Raw genomic sequence first — 19,446 nt, 5'->3', positions numbered from 1 at the left:
TTTGTCCACTGAAAAGGCTTTTATCCAGGCCACTACTGGTCTCTATGTTGCTAGAGTCCACCGAATATTCTCGGTCCTCATCTTGCTTGGCCAACCAGAAGCACTTCTCACAGCTGATCATCCCCTCTTCCCGGAAGCACCTTCTTCACGCGGCTTCCGGGGCACCATTCTCTTCTGGTTTTCCTTCCATCTTCCTGGCCACTCCTTGTCAGTCCCCTTTGCGCGTTTCTCATTGTCTGCCTAACCTCTGGCTGTGGGAGTTGCCCCAGGGCGGGGTCCATGGTCCCCTTCTCTTAACTCTCCTCACTCCCAGTGATTTCATCCATCTCACAGCTTTAAATACTATCTAGATGCCTATGACTCAAGAATGTTTATCTCCAGCCCTAACCACGCCTGTGAGTGCCAGGCTCATACATCCCACAGCTCACTCCTCATCTCCACTTAGATGTCTAACTGGCATCTGAAATTCAACATATCCCAAAGTCAACTTCCGATATACTCCCAACCTTGTCTACCCACAGTCTTTATCACTGCAGTTAGTGGCAACTCCATCCTTCCAGCTGCTCAGGATGAAAACCTTGGCATCGTCTCGAACAGAAACACTGTGTTATACAACTCCAGAGGGCACGAGCCACATTTTATGCAATGCTATTGGTGTTATGTAACATGGTGACCCTGTTTTCCTTGATTCCTCATTCACATCCCACATCTGATCTGTTAGCAAATCCAATTGGCTCTACCTTCAAGATATACCCCCAAATCCAACAACTTCTCCCAAATTCCACTGTTACCAGCCTGGCTCAAGCTTATCCCCTTAAACATAATGTATTATCCAAAAAACAAGAGTGATCCTTTTAAAACATGTCAGATCACATCATTCTTACTCAAAATCCCCCACTGCTTCCCATCTCACTCATAGTAAAAATCAAAGTTCTTACAATGGCCTTCAAGGCCTTGCATTATTTGTTCTTTTTAGCACTTATCCCTACCTAATATACTACATATTATTATCTATCTAACTTACTTATTATCTGTTGCCCACATATGAAATAAGCTCCATGAGGTCAGAGACTTAGTCAGTCTTGTTCACAGATGAAGCCTCAGCATCTATAACAATATCTGACACAAAGCATATGCTCAGTATATATCTGTAGAAGAAATAAAAGATTGGGAAGAGGGAAATCTTCACACATGGGCCAGAATCATACCAAAACCCAATATAACAAGTGAAATGGCATTTGGGCCAACTGGTGCTGAGACCAAGTCAAGTCCCAAGAGATGTTATGTGCAGTTCCTACTTCCTACTATTTGTTTTCCCATTGCTTTGATATTTTGCCTGATGAAGTCTCCTTTCTTTTGCCTCTAAAGAAAAAAAAATTGACCTAGCTATAGTAAGGAGCTCCCCCTGGTGGAAGCAGCTCCATTAAAGCAATGGCAAAGAAAATCATAGAAAACAGGCTTTAAGTTACAAAGGAGATCGCTGGAGACAAAGGAGTGACTCCAGCATTTCACAGGAAAAGTCCTTACTAGAAACAAGAGAAACTAAAGATTAGATTCAAGGTACATGGGGGAACTTATCAACTTATTTTACTGTTGAACTTCTTTTGCATCTGATGATGAGAAAGAAAATATTTAAAGTTGAACAACCTAAGTACCCTTCCCTCAAGGAATTTAAAATCTGGTAGAGGAGGTAAGTCATGAATACAAATAAGTACAGGGGCTTCCCTGGTGGTCCAGTGGTTAAGACTCCACGATTCTACTACAGGAGGCACAGGTTCAATCCCTGGTCGCGGAACTAAGATCCCACATGCCACTCAGCCAAAACAAACAAACAAACAAAATAAACAAATAAGTACAAAGCAATGAGTATAACTGTGAAAGAGTGAATGGGGGCTAAATAAAAGGAATAAACTAAGAGCTATGACTTACCTAGGAAAAAGGATTACTTTAGGCTGAGTAAATCCAGGAAGACAACTTGGAGGAGGTGGTTCTTAAGCTGAGCCTTGAAAAACAGACAAATTTTTATTGAGCGTAAATGTAGGGAAGGGCACATCATGTGGAAACCCAAGTTGACCAACAGGACCCTGTAAAGGTCACAATTTGAGTGACAACACAGAATTCAAACTCTTTCTTAAAAAGAGCAGAGAGGGATTCTCAAGAGAAAACTCCTTGGCAGAGGTAGACACAGCAGGTAACCAAAGAAAGATCCTTTCCTTGTTTTTCCTTGGGTGAGAGGAACACTATTAAAAACTATAGAGGAAAAAAAAAGATAAAATACAATCTCCATGATAAATGGTCCAGCTTCCATGCTAGAGGATTTAGAATCCACAAAACCAATGAAAAAGCCCATATAGACATGCAGGGTCTATTCTGTTCTATATTTTATCTGAAGGTAATGTGCAGAGAACATCCTTTTCAAATGAGGCTGGTCTCCCTTCTATTCCCTCCTGTGCAATGTCCTTCCTATGGAGACGCCAAAATGCGTGCTGAATCCATCCACCCCCCTCAATTTCCACTGCCATCCCCCTAGTCTGAGCCACCATCATCTCTCCCCTGGTCTAGTGCCACAGTCTCCTGACTGGTCCCCCCACTTATACTCTGGCCCCTCTGTAAGCCACGCTGCACACGGCAGTCAGATCACCTAGGGATATTTGGGGGTGAGGTAAATAACTCATGTTTCATTTTCTTTTTTTTTAATTTATTTACTATTTATTTATTTGGCTGTGCCGGGTCTTAGTTGTGGCATGTGGCATCTTCATTGCTGCGTGTGGGATCTGTAGTTGAGGCATGCGAACTCTTAGTTGTGGCATGCGGGATCTAGTTCCCTGACCAGGGATCAAACCCGGGCCCCCTGCATTGGGAGCACGGAGTCTTAGCCACTGGACCACCAGGGAAGTCCCTCATGCTTCATTTTCAACTTTTCATTTTGGAAGTACAGACAATGAAAAAAGTGGCAAAATAGCACAAAGAATTCTCATATACCCTTCACTCAGATTCTCCAAATGTTAACATCTTCCATAACCACAGTACAATATTATAAATCAGGAAATTAACATTCATACAACACTATAACCTAATCAACAGACTATTTGATTTTCTCCAATTGCCCCAACAATGTCCTTTTTCTAGTCTAGGATCACACCTGTCTCCTTCAGCTCCTTTAATCTGGCATAGTTCACTAGTCTCTTTGTTTTTTTTTTGGTCTTTCATTACCATGACACTTTTGAAAAATACTGACTGGTTTCAATTTTGGGTTTGTCTGATGGTTCCTCGTGACTCAATTTAGATTATTTGTTTTGGCAAGAATACTACAGATGTGATGTTGTGTCCTTCTCAATGCATCCTACCAAGAGGCACATGGTATCAGTTTGTTCCGCAACTATTGATCTTAACTCTGATCATTTGGTTAATGTGGTGTCTGCCAGGTTTCTCCCCAGTGAAGTTACTATTTTGTCCTTCGTAACGAATAAGCATTTTGTGGGGAGATACTTTGAGACTATAAACATGTATACTGTTTTTCATCATACTTTTGTCCATTTTGTGGAGAAAAGGGAACCCTCTTGTGCTGTTGAGTGGGATTGTAAACTGGTGCAGCCACTATGGAAACAGTATGGAGGTGCCTAAAAAATTAAAAATAGAACTGCCATATGATCCAGCAATTTCACTTCTCAGTATTTATGTGAAGAAAACAAAAACTCTAATTTGAAAAGATATATGCACGCCCATGTTCATTGCAGCATGTACAATAGCCAAGATATGGAAGCAATCTAAGTGTCCATCGACAGATGAATGGATAAAGAAGATGTGGTGTATACACACACAGACACAGACACAGACACAGACACACACACACACACACACACACACACACACACACACACTGGAGTATTACTCAGCCATAAAAAAGAATGAAGTTCTGCCATTTGCAGCAACGTGGATGGACCTAGAGAATATTATGCTAAGTGAAATAAGTCTGACAGAGAAAGACAAATACTGTATGATCTCACTTACATGTAGAATCTAATAAACAAAACGAAAACAGACTCACAGATACAGAAAACAAACAGGTAGTTACCAAAGGGCAGGAGGGTGGTGGGAGCAAAATAGGAGAAGGGAATAAAGAGGAACAAGCTTCCGGTTATAAAATAAATAAGTCACAGAGATGTAATATACAGCATAAGGAATATGGCCCATAACATGTAATAACTTTGTATGCGGACAGATAGTTACTAGACTTATCATGGTGATCATTTCATAATGTATGCAAATGCCAAATCACTCTACGGTACAACTGAAACTAACATAATATTGCATGTCAACTATATTTCAATTAAAAAAAAGAATTCCAATCTTGTAAGTAACTTAGAGTCATCTGAAATTGGGAATACTGACACATGCTAATAAAGCTCAGAAGAGAATGAAGTTTATAAATTACAACATCAATTTATTAATTTAACTGTAAAGTGGGCATTCTCTCCCCACAGGCTTGCCTACTAAGATAGTTTTCTGGTGAGCCTAGAACAAGGATCCACAAACTTTTCCTTTTAAAGGGCCAGATGGTAAATTTTTTTGATTTTGTGGGTCATATACTCACATCTGCCACAATTACTCAACTCTGCCATTGCGGGGCAAAAGCAATGATAGACAATAAGTAAACAAAGAAGTATGGCTGTGTTCCAATAAGACTTTATTTACAACAATAGACGTCAGGGTTTATAGACCCCTGGCCTAAAATAAGAATAAGAGGAGTAGTAGTTACATGATTCAAATGCTTGATCACATCAGGCTTTTGTAGCCTGATGTGTCCATCAATGGAGGAGATAAACCTGTCTCCGCTATCAGATTAGACACGCTGCTTAGCTGGACACTGCCAACGTCTGCCTCTCTAGTCCTCCTTTTTTAATGCCAGCCACCCTACAAAAATCCCACCCCATCCTAAAGCCTTGAGTATACGAAAGCTCTACTTACCAGTAAAACTCTAAGGGAAATGCCAGCAGCCTCAGTTTACATTCTGCAGCTATTTCACGGAGAAAGCCTTGATCCTTTGTTACCTTCGGGGTGGGGCGGGGGGAAGAGCACCCTCCATTCTTACTTGTGTTCCCCTAGAAAAAAAGTGACAGATTTGGCAATATTAATACTTATAAGAGGCACTAGCATGTAAGCTCCATGAAGAGAGAGATTACTTTTTAAATTAGAAAGAATCTCTTATTTTTACAAAAGCAGTGTATGTTTGTTCATTGTGGAAAATTAGAAAACAAAAATTAATAGAAACATTACATTTCTACCACCCAGAAATTACCACTATTAACAGCTTAGTATACATCCTTCCAGATCTTTTTCTAAGTATATATAATATGTATATGTACTTTCTACCAAAATGAGGTAATGCATGTGCATAATGCTTTTTCTCAATTAACGACCTCCACCATTCCACGTTAAGAAGTTTTCATCTCATCTAAGACCCATCCATATTCATACCCACTTACTTTTCCCCAAAATGTCCTATAAAGCTAGTCTGTTCAAATTAAGATCCAATCTCAGACCACACATTGCAAGCTAAGTCTCTTTTCATTTAGAACAGTATCCTTTTTTCAGGACAGGAATTTTGTTTCCCAATGTATCCTCAATGCCTTTAACAGCTCTCGGTACACAGGAGTAGATCAAATATTTGCGTAATTAAGTAATTAATAAAAAACTTAGGAGATGGGGGGCTTTCACCCTCGAGCTTATCTCATCCACCCACCACCCTTTATCTTCACTTTATAGATAATAAAAATCAAGGCCAGAGAAGTAAAGTGACTTCCCAAGGTCACCCAGCAAGTACATGGCAATTTCTCGGTTTCTTCTGTTAAACCAGGAGTCGGCAAACTTTTTCTGTGAAGGTCAGATAGTAAACATTTTAGGCTATATGGGCCAAGAAGCAAAATCGAGGATATTATGTAGGTACTTATATAATGACAGAAAAAAATTTCCATAAATTCTTTACCGATGAAACCCAAAATATAATAATAATTGATTATACGGTTTTGTAATACAGGTCTACTAATGAAAAAATGGAATTGAAGAATAATATTTTGTTTTATTGTGGTTGAAACTTAGTGTTCCCTATCATCAAACTGATTGTAAATGTTCATCTGAAAAAACATTCTTAGCTGCCAGGTCATAGTGTGCCAACCTCTGTCCTATACTATGCTGCTTGTCTGTGATTTGGCTTTTTCTTTGAAAGTTTGAATGAAAATAACATTCTTCCTAATTGACAGTTGTAATTGGATTCTGGCTTATTGAAGTTATATGGTACGAAAATACCAATGAGGAAAACAACTCCTTGGCTGCTCCTTTAAAATGTATATCTTGTCTTACTTGAGTTATTCTGTTACCTAACTGTTGGTAATGCCTGTCTTCTTTCATTTAAATGGTAAGGTAGGTTGCACTGTGACTGTGGCTTTCACGATTAACCATGTGTTAATATTAAATGGGGCTGGGACTTCCCTGGTGGCGCAGTGGTTCAGAATCCGCCTGCCAATGCAGGGGACACGGGTTTGAGCCCTGGTCCGGGAAGACCCCACATGCCATGGAACAACTAAGCCCGTGCGTCACAACTACTGAGCCTGTGCTCTAGAGCCCGCGAGCCACAACTGCTGAAGCCCGCGCACCTAGAGCCCGTGCTCCACAACAAGAGAAGCCACCGCAATGAGAAGCCCGTGCACTGCAACGAAGAACAGCCCCCGCTCGCTGCAACTGGAGAAAGCCCGCATGCAGCAATGAAGACCCAACGCAGCCAAAAATAAATAAACAAATAAATAAATTAATTAATTAATTAAATGGGGCTGACCAATTGAGAAATCACTGCAAGTGAGGATGGTGATTGTTCGGCCTGTGTTGGGGCTGATAATTTTTCTTCTAAAATAGAAATATGCTTGCTATTTAAAGATATAGAGGTAAATATCCAAAGAGTTAAAAGAACAGAAACTGATTGGTTTGGGGGAAGCAGGGAATGGGAAGGAGAGCTGGGGACTCCTCTTTTTAAAAATAGCCAACCTTGTAGAAGTATTTGACTTTTTAAAACTATGTACATGTGTAATTTTGATAAAAATACACAAAAGAAAACCAAGGCACATTAAAGCGCCTTCTAGAAAAGGCTTTTTTAATACTTTCCTGTACACAAAAACAAACTCAAAATGGCTTAAAGTCTTAAATATAAGATATGACACCATAAGCTCCTAGAAGAGAACATAGGCAAAACATTTTCTGACATAAATCATAGCAATGTTTTCTTAATTCAGTCTCCCAAGGCAAAAGAAATAAAAGCAAAAACAAACAAATGGGATCTAACCAAACTTACAAGCTTTTGCACAGCAAAGGAAACCATAACAAAACAAAAAAGACAATCTACGGACTGGGAGAAAATATTTGCAAACAAAGGCTTAATTTCCAAAATACACAAGCAGCTCATACAACTCAGTATCAAAAAAACAAACAACCCAATCAAAAAAATGGGCAGAAGACCTAAATAGACATTTCTCCAAAGAAGACATACAGATGGCCAACAGGCACATGAAAAGCTGCTCCACATCGCTAATTATCAGAGAAACACAAATCAAAACTACAAAGAGGTATCACCTCACACCGGTCAGAATGGCCATCATCAAAAAATCTACAAATAATAAATGCTGGAGAGGGTGTAGAGAAAAGGGAACCCTCTTGCACTGTTGGTGGGAATGTAAATTGGTGCAGCCACTATGGAGAACAGTATGGAGGTTCCTTAAAAAACTAAAAATAGAATTACCATATGACCCAGCAATCCCACTCCTGGGCATATACCCAGAGAAAACCATATTTCAGAAAGACACATGCACCCCAATGTTCATTGCAGCACTATTTACAATAGCCAGGTCATGGAAGCAACCTAAATGCCCATCAACAGACGAATGGATAAAGAAGACGTGGTACATATACACAATGCAATATTACTCAGCCATAAGAAAGAATGAAACATTGCCATTTGCAGCAACATGGATGGACCTAGAGAATACCATACTAAGTGAAGTAAGTCAAACAGGGAAAGACAAATATTACATGATATCACATATATGAAATTTAAAAAAAATGATACAAATGATACAAAACAGAAACAGACTCACAGACGTAGAAAACAAACTTATGGTTACCAAAGGGGAAAGGGGGGGAGGGATAAATTAGGAGTTTGGGATTAACAGATACATACTACTACCTATAAAATAGATAAACAACAAGGACTTACTGTATAGAACAGGGAACTATATTCAATATCTTGTAATAACCTATATTGGAAAAGAATTTGAAAAATATATAACTGAATCACCTTGCTATACACCTGAAACTAACATAATATTGTAAATCAACTATACTTCAATTTAGAAAAGAATACTTTCCTCCATCCTCCCTCCCCCAGACTAGGTTAGGTGTCCCTCGTCTCTGCTCCCCATAGCATCCCTTGCTCAGCTCCATCAGAACACTTAACACACTGTACTGTAATTATCTGTTTCTCTACCTGTCTCCCTGAAGGAACTATATATGAGCTCCTTGCAAGGAGGGACCATGTATTATTCATTTCAGTTCCTAGATTAAAATATTAAAATAGGTATTCATTAAAGTGAAGTGAAACTAGCTAAATACCACTCAGTCAGGCAAATTAACATCACAATGAGATGCCAAACAAAAAGACAAAACAAGTGTTGGTGAGTATGTGGAGAAATTGGAACCTTCATACATTTACCGACGGGAATATTAAATGGTGCAGCCACTTTAGAAAACAGTCTGGAAATTCCTAAAGAAGTTCAACATGCAGTCACCTTATGACCCAGAAGTCCCACTCCTAGACCAGGGAACAAGTGAACATGGTCCTTGCCCTTTCCAGTGCAGAGACAGAGAATGAACCCAAGCTTATAGGGCAGTGTGTTAAGTGTTATGACAGAGGTCTGCTAAGGGCACTACGGCAGCACCTGAGCAGGGCAGTGAAATCAAGAGAATTGAAAACATATGTCCTCACAAATGTTCACAACAGGATTACCCATGATAACCAAAAAGTGGAAATAAATGTCCATCAACCGATAGATGGATAAACAAATGCAGTATACCCATTCCATGGAATGTTATTCTGCCATAAAAAGCAATGAGGTACTGATACATGCTACAGCATGGATGAACCTGGAAAACATCATGCTAAGTGAAAGAAGCCATTCACAAAAGACCACATATTGTATGATTCCATTCACATGAACTGTTCAGAAAAAGTAACTATAGAGACAGAGGGCGGTTACATGGTTGCTTAGGACTAGAGGTAGGAGGAGAGATTAACTACAAATAGTCTTTTGGGAATTTGGGGAGGGGTGATAAAAATGCTCTAAAACTGGATTCTGGTGATGGTTACACAACTCCGTAAGTTTAGTAAAAACAAGTGTACACGTAAAATGAGTGAATTTAATGGTATGCAAAGTATAAGGCTCTTTTTTTAAAAAAATCCCTCAATTACATTATTTAGTTTCTCTCTAAATTAACTTTTTTCCTCCATGATAAGACCTGGTAAGAATTGTGGTAAATGAAGTTTCTGAGGCATTTTTGTCGGTTGGGGTTTGGGGTTGTGCTGACAGAAACATCAAAGTCAGCCTCTCTGAATATTGCGTGATGAGGTGTACAATGCGTTTCCGGTTGGGTGATCCCAGTGTGTAATCTGGACAATCCGTGGTCTGCCAGTTTAAGTGTGAGTGTGCCAGGCCCCTACTCCAAGCAATAAACTGTAGTCAGGTAACAAATTCACTTCTTGCAACTCTCAAGCCTTGTTCACAACCAGGTGAATTGTTCTATTACAGCATATCTGTGAAAATGTTAGTGGTTTTTGTTTGTGTGTTTGGGGGTTTTTTTGGCAATTTGGTCAGTGCTTACTAGGCAAGGATGTCCTGCCAGAACAGCTGATAGATACTAACTCCACCCCTCCAGACCCGCCCCCTGGGATACTCCAAAGGAAAGCACATCTATCTAAGGGCGATGGGGGAGGTGCCAGGGGATGGAACAGCACCTCTCCGAGCTAGGGGAAAGGCTGGGACCGAGTCCCTCCTTCTTTGCGTTGCGGAATGGGCAAAAACTGCCACAAAGTCAGGGTGAGGTGTCTCCTCCCAGGGCCTCCTGGTGCCCGGGAAACTCACGCGTCTTCTTGTCAGGGTCGCCAGGAGGTTACAGATAACTGCGCCCAGACCTCAGTCGCTTTCGCCGCTACAGTCCCACCGTGTGGTCCGCGCACAGCGAAAGAAGGCGATGGAGGAAGGCAAGCAGCCTGAGCAGGCTTGCAGCCGTCCCGAGTTCCAAGCCGCGGTCCCCTAAGCCCCAGCGCTCGGCTCCCTGACCACGTGGCCGCCACCCCTCCCCGCACGCGCGATTGTGTCGTGGCGCCCCCTGGTAGCCGGAAGCGGGCAAAACCGGCGCTGTGGTCACCAGCTGGTCGGAGCATGCGTGGACTGGCGACTGGCTTCCGGTCCGCGGGGCAGCCCAAGCAGAGGCTTAGGCATCTGCGGCGGAAATGGCCGCGCCGCTGGCCCAGGGCGAAGCGGCGATGCCGAGGGGAGCTGACCCAGATCCAAAGTGGAGTAGGTAGAGGCGGCCTCCACCCCTTCCTCCTTTCTCCCCAAAGGGAGAAGGACCCCAAACAGGACAGAATGGTCAAATAATTATCTCGAACCTGGATGCCAGTTCCCTTCTGCAAAAACGGAACAGAATAAGGCAGCTTTGTTGAAGATGGTTTTTGTTGACGTTCCGAAAAAATGCATTTGTAGCCGCATCGATGTGAGCTAATTATTACCTCCCTGAGCCTCAGTTTCCTCCTCTTATAAAATAGGGATAATAATAGTACCAACTTCACAAGGTGTTTGTGAGGATTAAATAAAATAATCCACCCAAAGGGTTTACCAGACTGTTAAAGCTAGCTATTTAGTTTGTTTCTCAGGATAAGAGTAGATATTATCTTCCCTCGGGATTCAGAGAAACGAAAGGATTTTGACACTACCAAATAAACGCATACCTAAGGTGAATTATTCATAAAAGTGTTTTGTATATGAGAAAACAGTCCATCCCCACACGCAGCCTGGACACTGAGAAACGAAACCACGCCGTGCTATGTACATAAATGTGTCTTGCCAGTCCACTGTCTTCGTTGGCATTACTTTTCCAGGACTCCTCTGTCCAGGCAAATAGTTTCTTCACTACAGCAACGTCCCCAAAGATCCATCAACTCTTCAACGGAAAGCAGCAACAGTTTGCTCTCTGAAATTCTTGAAGTCCCTCTCCTCAAAATCCTCCCCTTGCAGCTTCCCTCAGTCCCAGACTGTTGGTATCATGATCCTTACCCAATCCTAATCAAGCCCCAGAGTTGAAAGACCCTCTGCCTTAAACCATGCTTTCATTTCTCAATAAATTCTGCCCTTTCTTTCCTCCCTGAAACACTGGCAAAGCTCTGTGAGGTGAGGGTTCTCCCTTACAGAGGTAAGCGATAAATTCAGCATTGTCATATCAACAGGTGCATTGGTGATATTTGGGGAGCCAGCACTTGACGGTTTTGAAGTCCCCACTGGCATCCAGTGCCCCTGAGACCTCAGCACCACAGCTCAAGACCTTCAACTTGGAAAAATGTGCTCCTCCCGCCTCTTGGGCCTCCAGCTTGGGGCTCTCTGACCACAATGGTAAGGTACGTAGGTTTCACATTGGTTAGCGCTCTGATCCCTTTGAGCCCCCAGTTGCTGAGGATACTAGTCCTACAGCCTACACATGACCCCCTGTGAGAAGCCTGACCCCGCGGATTATAGGGCCCTCCTCTGTGTTCTGTCCCCTGGCTCACCCCTGCCGTGGCTCTCACCACTCTTGTTTTACTCCAATGAGCTACTGCACTTAATAGTAAGCCAAGTGGGGCAGAGGATCCCTGCATTGTAATTGTGAGGTCCAGCCTGTGATGTGGCTGGGGCCTGGGTGATTTTATGGTAATGTCTTCCTCTACATCCACCACGCTCACCCACCATCCTCTAGCTGAGCTTCAGTTCTCTCCTTTCGTTCGTATCTTCTAACGGTAAAAAGAGTTTTATCATTTTCTTTTCCTAAGCCTTTCAGATTTTACATTAATGTCCCTCATTTTATTTTCAGAAACGTTTCCGCCAATTCTTTTGCTTTGTCTGTGAAAATAATCATACTTACTACAATTAATGATCATTATTTGTCAGCCAGTAACAGCACAGTGTTTATTTCTTGTATTTTTGGGGGGGGTATGTTTTTATATTTGCTCGGGCTTTACCACCCCCTTCTCTTTTTGCCAATCTTTATTTTCTACTTTTGAAATTATTGCACTTATTAACAGAAAAAGAACAAAATTTACTCAATAAATTGTGCATATATCTACACTCACAAAGTTAGAAAAAGGATTTAAAAGAAAGATGCCACAATGTTCAGTATTCACCTATGGTTTATTTTTTCTTCCTGTATACTTTTATGGCTATTTAAATATTAACCATGTAAAATCTTTTGTATAGTTTTGTGACATTCTAAATACTCTACTTTTATAACAACTCTAAAATTATTTAGTGAATAAAATAGTTTTACCAAGCATTCTGGTAGACAGAGAAGGAAAAAGTTTATGTGTCATTTCTTGAGTTTCAGAGATCAGTGATACTAAAGACATTCTATTTTCAATTATGTTTCCCTGAGCTAAATTAGATCTTGGTCCATTCAGGATATTTAAAATCAACCTCCATCATGTTCCCTCTAGTAAAATTTAAGTTCTTTTACTTACAGATTTTCAAACAGCTTTAACCTGTGCTTGATGAACAGGAAATTGATCAGATGTTCATATCTTCCTGGTACCCCTGCCCCAATAACTGATCTTCCACTGTGATACAGTTTTTCTCATTAATGTCAACACTTCTACTTCAGATATATGATGGAAAGTTCATAGGCTTTGGTGCCAGACTTACGATCTGTTTACTGGCATATAACACCTTAATCCTGTTGCTGTCTCTTACTGAGACCCATTTATTGCCTCTAAAATGGGGTTAATAATTCTTACTATATTATTGACATGTTCAACACATAGCGAACGAAAATAATATTCATTATTTTACTCTTTTTTTACATCTTAGGTTATTTATTATGCATGCAAGTCTTACATATTTTTATTGAAGTATAGTTGATTTACAATATTGTGTTAGTTTCAAGTGTACAGCAAAGTGACTCAGTTATATATATATTTTTCAGATTATTTTCCATTATAGGTTATCACAAGATGTTGAATATAGTTCCCTGTGTTACACAGTAAATCCTTGTTGCTTATCTACTTTATGTATAGTAGTTTGTATCTGTTGATCCCATATTCCTAATTTATTCCTTCCCCCTCCCTTTCCCCTTTGGTAACCATAAGTTTGTTTTTTATGTCGGTGAGTCTGTTTCCATTTTGTAAATAAGTACTATTTGTACTATTTTTTAGATTCCACATATAAGTGATATCGTGTAGTATTTCTCTTTGTCTGACTTCACTTCATATGATATTCTCTAGGTCCATCCATGTTGCTGCAAATGGCAATATTTCATTCTTTTTTATGGCTGAGTAATATCCCATTGTATGTGTATATATATATACCACATCTTCTTAAATCAATCATCTGTTAATGGGCACTTGGGTTGTTTCCATGTCTTGACTATTGTAAACAGTACTACTATAAACATTGGGGTGCATGTATCTTTTTGAATTAAAGTTTTCCTCTTTTCTGGATACATGCCCAGGAGTGGGATTGCTGGATCATATGGTAGCTCTATTTTTAGTTTTTTAAGGAACATCCATACTGTTTTCCATAGTGGCTGCACCACATAATTATTGTTCTTAATTATCCTTTAATAAAAGGGAAAGAGCAAACACTACCCAAAACATTCATATTTTACAGGGCAGTTATCTTTAATATTTACAAATGCACATGGAGTGATTGGGACTTTGAAACACCTAAACCTAAGGTCTGATGATGTGACATGTATGTAGCCACAAAGAAACCCATCTCTCACTTTCTGCCATGCTAGGAGTGAATGGTCCAGCTAATAAGTGACAGCCTGGGAGAGTGAGAAGCAAGCAATTGATCTAGGAAGTCTCCCAGGTTTCTGATCTCAACTAGATGGATGGTGGTTCAGCAGTGTACACTGTTCTCTCCTTGACTGACTCCCCTCCAGTAAAATTTGTTCCAGGAAAGGAGCAATAATAAAGGCTGCCATTCGCTGAGTGCCTACTGTGTGACAGGCACTTTATTCATTCCAGCCACAAACATTTATTGAGATCTGGCTTATGTTCCAGGCAGTGTTCTAGGAGCTGAGGATACACCAGTGAACTAAGCAGACTAAAATGTTTATAGTCTAGTGAGGAGAGGCAGGAATAAACAATTAACATAATAAATCAGTAAATTATGTAGTATGCTAGAAGAGAGGCATGTGATGGGCAAACAGAGCAGGGAAAGGGAAATGAGAATGCTGGTCCAGGTGTGCAGTTCTATTTATTTTTTTTAAATTGAAGTATAGTTGATTTACAGTGTTGTGTTAATTTCTGCTGTACAGCAAAGTGATTCAGTTATATACAATTCTTTTTTATATATTCTTTTCCATTATGGTTTATCATAGGATACTAAATATAGTTCTCTGTGCTATACAGTAGGATCTTGTTGTTGATCCATTCCATATACAATAGCTTACATCTGCTAACCCCAACCTCCCACTCCATCCCTCCCCAAACCCCTCCCCCTTGGCAACCACCAGTCTGTTCTCTATGTCCATGCGTCTCTTTCTTTTTCATAGATGGGTTCATTTGTGTCATATTTAGATTCCACATATAAGTGATATCATATGGTATTTGTCTTTCTCTTTCTGACTTACTTCACTTAGTATGATAATCTCTAGTTGCATCCCTGTTGTTTCAAATGGCAATATTTCATTCTTTTTTATGACTGAGTAATATTTCACTGTATATATATACCACAGCTTCTTTATCCATTCATCATCATGTCGATGGACATTTAGGTTGTTTCCATGTCTTGGCTATTGGATTAGAGTTTTGTCTGGATATATGCCCAGGAGTGGGATTGCTGGATCATATGGTAATTCTATTTTTAGTTTTCTGAGGAAGCTTCATACTGTTTTCCATAGTGGCTGTACCAACTTACATTCCCACCAACAATGTAGGAGGGTTCCCTTTTCGCCACACTCTCTCCAGCATTTGTTATTTGTAGAGTTTTTAATGATGACCATTCTGAGTGGTGTGAGGTGGTACCTCATTGTAGTTTTCGTTTGCATTTCTCTAATAATTAGTGATGTTGAGCATCTTTTCATGTGCCTATTGGCCATTTGTATTTTTTCTTTGGAGAAATGTCTATTTAGGTCTTCTGCCCATTTTTTGTTTGTTTTTTTGTTTTTGTTGAGTTGTATGAGCTGTTTGTATACTTTGGAAATTAAGCCCTTGTCAGTCACATCATTTGCAAATATTTTTTCCCATTCTGTAGGTTGTCTTTTTGTTTTGCTTATGGTTTCCTTTGCTGTGCAGAGCTTGTAAGTTTGATTAGGTCCCATTTGTTTATTTTTGTTTTTATTTCTATTGCCTTGGGAGGGTGACCTAAGAAAACATTGGTACGATTTATGTCAGAGAATGTTTTGCCTATGATCTCTTCTAGGAGTTTTATGGTGTCATGTCTTATGCTGTCTTTAAGCCATTTTGAGTGTATTTTTGTGTATGATGAGAGGGCGTGTTCTAGCTTCATTGGTTTACATGCAGCTGTCCAGCTTTCCCAACACCACTTGCTGAAGAGACTGTCTTTTCTCCATCGTATATTCTTGCCCCCTTTGTCAAAAGGTTAATTGACTGTAGGTGTGTGGGTTTATTTCTGAGCTCTCTATTCTGTTCCATTGATCCATATGTCTGTTTTTGTGCCAGTACCACAGTGTTTCGATTACTGTAGCTTTGTAGTATTGTCTGACGTCTGGGAGGGTTATGCCTCCTGCTTTGTTCTTCTTCTTCAGGATTGCTTTGGCAATTCTGGGTCTTTTGTGGTTCCATATAAATTTTAGGATTATTTGTTCTACTTCTGTGAAGAATGTCATGGGTAATTTTATAGGGATTGCATTAAATCTGTAGATTGCTTTGGGTAGTATGGCCATTTTAACAATATTCATTCTTCCAGTCCAAGAGCATGGGATATCTTTCCATTTCTTTGAATCATCTTCAGTTTCCTTTATTAATGTTTTATAGTTCTCAACGTATGTCTTTCACCTCCTTGGTCAGGTTTATTCCTAAGTATTTTATTTTGGGGGGTGCAGGTGTGCAGTTTTAAATGGGCTGTTCAGGAGGAGGTGCCATCTGAGCAAATACTTGAACATGGTGGGGAGTCAAGGCACAGGGATATCTAGAGGAAGAGTTACAATAGCCAGGGCAAATACGTGAGGTGAGAGTGTGCCTGGATTCTGTACCAAGGTATTGAAAACTCCCTGTGCTCTGCACAGGGGTTATAAGCCTCCTGGGGAGGACAGATAATTAGACAAGAAGTTACAATGAAAAGTACTACCTAAGCTGTAAGGAATGACCTTTAGTGGAGTCAGAGAAAGCTGTCCCGAGGGAGTGCCAGGGGCGATGATACTAGAAATTTGACAAGAGTTTTGCCAGATGAAGGGGAGGACCGCGCTGATAGACACAGCACGTTGGGAGTCACAGATAACACAGAAGCCCTGGTGGACTGGTGGTCTTCTAAGCCCTTTTCTAGAGGGGCCACTCTTCATTTGTCTTGTTAGGCCCAATGATCTGAAAGCACTCCCAGAGTTTTAAAAGCATAGCATTCCATTCCAAGTGTGGAGCCTAATTTATTCAGCCAAACTTTACTCGTGGTCTTTCAAGTTGTTTCCAGTGTTCCACTATTACAAAAAAATTAAAAAGCTAGAATAAACATCTTTGTTCATAAGAATTTTTACACTTGTTCAGTTACTTTCTTAGCCTCAATTTCGGGGAGTTAAACTGCTGGTTTCAGGGTTTTCACATTCAACCTTTGATACATTTTCCCCTTGGCCTTGTAGAAAGAATGTGTCAATTCTCAGTCCTGCCAGCAGTGTGGGAGAGAGACTCTTGCCCATGTCCTTACCAACAATTTGTTATTTTTAGTATCTTATCCCCGAAATTGGATACAAAAATAAATATGAGGAGAAGATGGTTTCAGGCTCTGAGATGGAAGTTTCCTAAAATGATAATTTTTTCTGCCTTGTTCAGTAAAAGAAATGAGACCAAGGCCATCCTACTATGCTTAGGTTGTGAGTATGACAATTCAGAAATCCATACCCAGGATGCAGCCAATAGAATGATCAGATGTCTTGTACCTGTTACCTTAGGAATGACTTTACAACACAATGGTAAAAACTACAGTCTCTGGGGAGGGGCAAATCTGATGTTCAGTTCCAGCTCCAACTTTTACTAGCTGTCTGATCTTAGGCAAGGTCCTATAACCATGTGTGCGTCAACGTCCTGGTCTGTAAAGTGGGGATGGTGAGCGTGGTACATATCTGAGAGAGCAGTTGTGAGAGGCCATGATAAACTGTGACCTCTGATCTGAGATGAGATGCTGCAGCTGGAGATCCATACACCCTGTCAGGATGCGGTGGGAGACCCAGCCTCACTCCCTCTGCCCCCTTTTATCCTGTCCCTGAGATCCCTGGTAGTGACAGGATTGGGGGGTTATCTGGATCGTAAAGGACTCCTCAGACCTCAGTCATGTCTCCTTCCAGCCACACACTGGGGAGCCTGTGTGACCCTCTGAGATCAGCTCCCCTGACCCCTAGCTCCCATCTGCTGCTCAGGGGAGTTGTTTGAGTGGGGGAAGACTTGGCTGGTCTTGACCTATCTGAAAGGATAGGAGTGCCTCTGACATGTGGGGGAAGGAGACCTCCTCTGGGGACACGCAAAACTAGGAGAAATCCACCTCGGCATTCAGTAAGTGTTCCCTTATCATCCCATCATCAATCGTCATCATCATCATCATCATCATCATCATCATCATCATCATCATTACCACCATCATCACCATCACTAAACACTCAGGCATTTCTGAATCCACTCTTGTGCCTGTCAGGGGCCAGGTTCGGCCTAGCTCCTGGAGCCCAACTGTCATGGTGTCAGATTAACACTGAATAAGCACTGCCTGCGTAGCATGGACTGCATTGAATTTTCCCCGTCCTTCCTTCTGTAGCAGAATAATGCATTCTAGCCGAGTAATCATAGCTACCATTTCTTGAGAGCCTACAATGGACCAGCCCTATGCTAATCACTCATACACTGGGCACTTGAGGAAGACAGGTCTTATTATCCTGAATTTACAAACATCAGTTTCCTCATACTTCATATGCAGATAATAACACCTACATCGTAGGGTGCTGTGAACACAGGAGAGCTAAGACGTGTAAGAAGCATAGCCTTCTCACCTGGGAGAGTGACCTCTGGCTCCACCACTAACTAGCTGCATGCCCCTAGGCAAGTTTCTTAACTTTGCAAAGTGTTTCCTCATCTGAAACATGTGCTAATAGTAATACCTATTTTATGGAGTTGATATGAGGATTAAAGGAGCTAATGCGTTTAAAGGACTTGGTATAGGGTGCCTGGCACTCAATAAGCTCTTAATAAATCACAATTGTAATGATTTTGATTTTGATTACTATTATGGAAGGATCAGGAAGAAGAAGAAGATTCAGCAAAGGAGACTGAGAACTGGGCACCAAGAAGGTCAGGGAGGGGGGAACCATGAGAGAGGGGTATCATGGAAACCAAGGGAAAAGAGTGCCAGGAAGGAGAGAGACATAACGCAGAAGGGTACTCGGAGGCCAGTTTCTTCTGACAAGACAAAAGGGTGATTTTCATCTCTTAGCGACCAATGAGAAATGAAGGCAGAAAGGAAGAAAAGAAGCCTATAGTTTGAAATGAAACCTTTTTTAGGCTAACCCCATTAGTCTGATCTGAATGCCCAGGTCTTGGTTTCATGTCTCCTAATTAGGGAGAATACATATTTCTTGAGTAAAGGAAAAGCCAGTGTCACACAAAGTGAAAAAAGAAATGTCAGATTACATCAGGTTGGCGAAATAAAAACTTAGACAATCTCAAATTCATACAATAGAGAGGAGGATGGAGGAGGGAAGAAAAGGGGGATGAATCACAGAACAAATTTTCAAAGCAGTGGTCTATACTGAACTCCCAAGCTAACTCCAGTGAAAAGGAGGGTAGTGAAATGGGCAGAATGTATTTATCTATCATTTCAGGTTTCTCTTCTACCTGGTGCCAGAAAGAAATTATGGCAACATAAAGTGGGTCTTTGGGCAAATATTCAACAAGTGTTTATAAAGTAAAATTAAGAAAAGACGAGCAGAAAGGGAGAGGTATGA

This window comes from Eubalaena glacialis, chromosome X (genome assembly GCF_028564815.1).
Source record: "Eubalaena glacialis isolate mEubGla1 chromosome X, mEubGla1.1.hap2.+ XY, whole genome shotgun sequence".
NCBI classification, from domain to species: Eukaryota; Metazoa; Chordata; class Mammalia; order Artiodactyla; family Balaenidae; genus Eubalaena; species Eubalaena glacialis.
Note: the sequence above shows the minus strand (reverse complement) of the source record.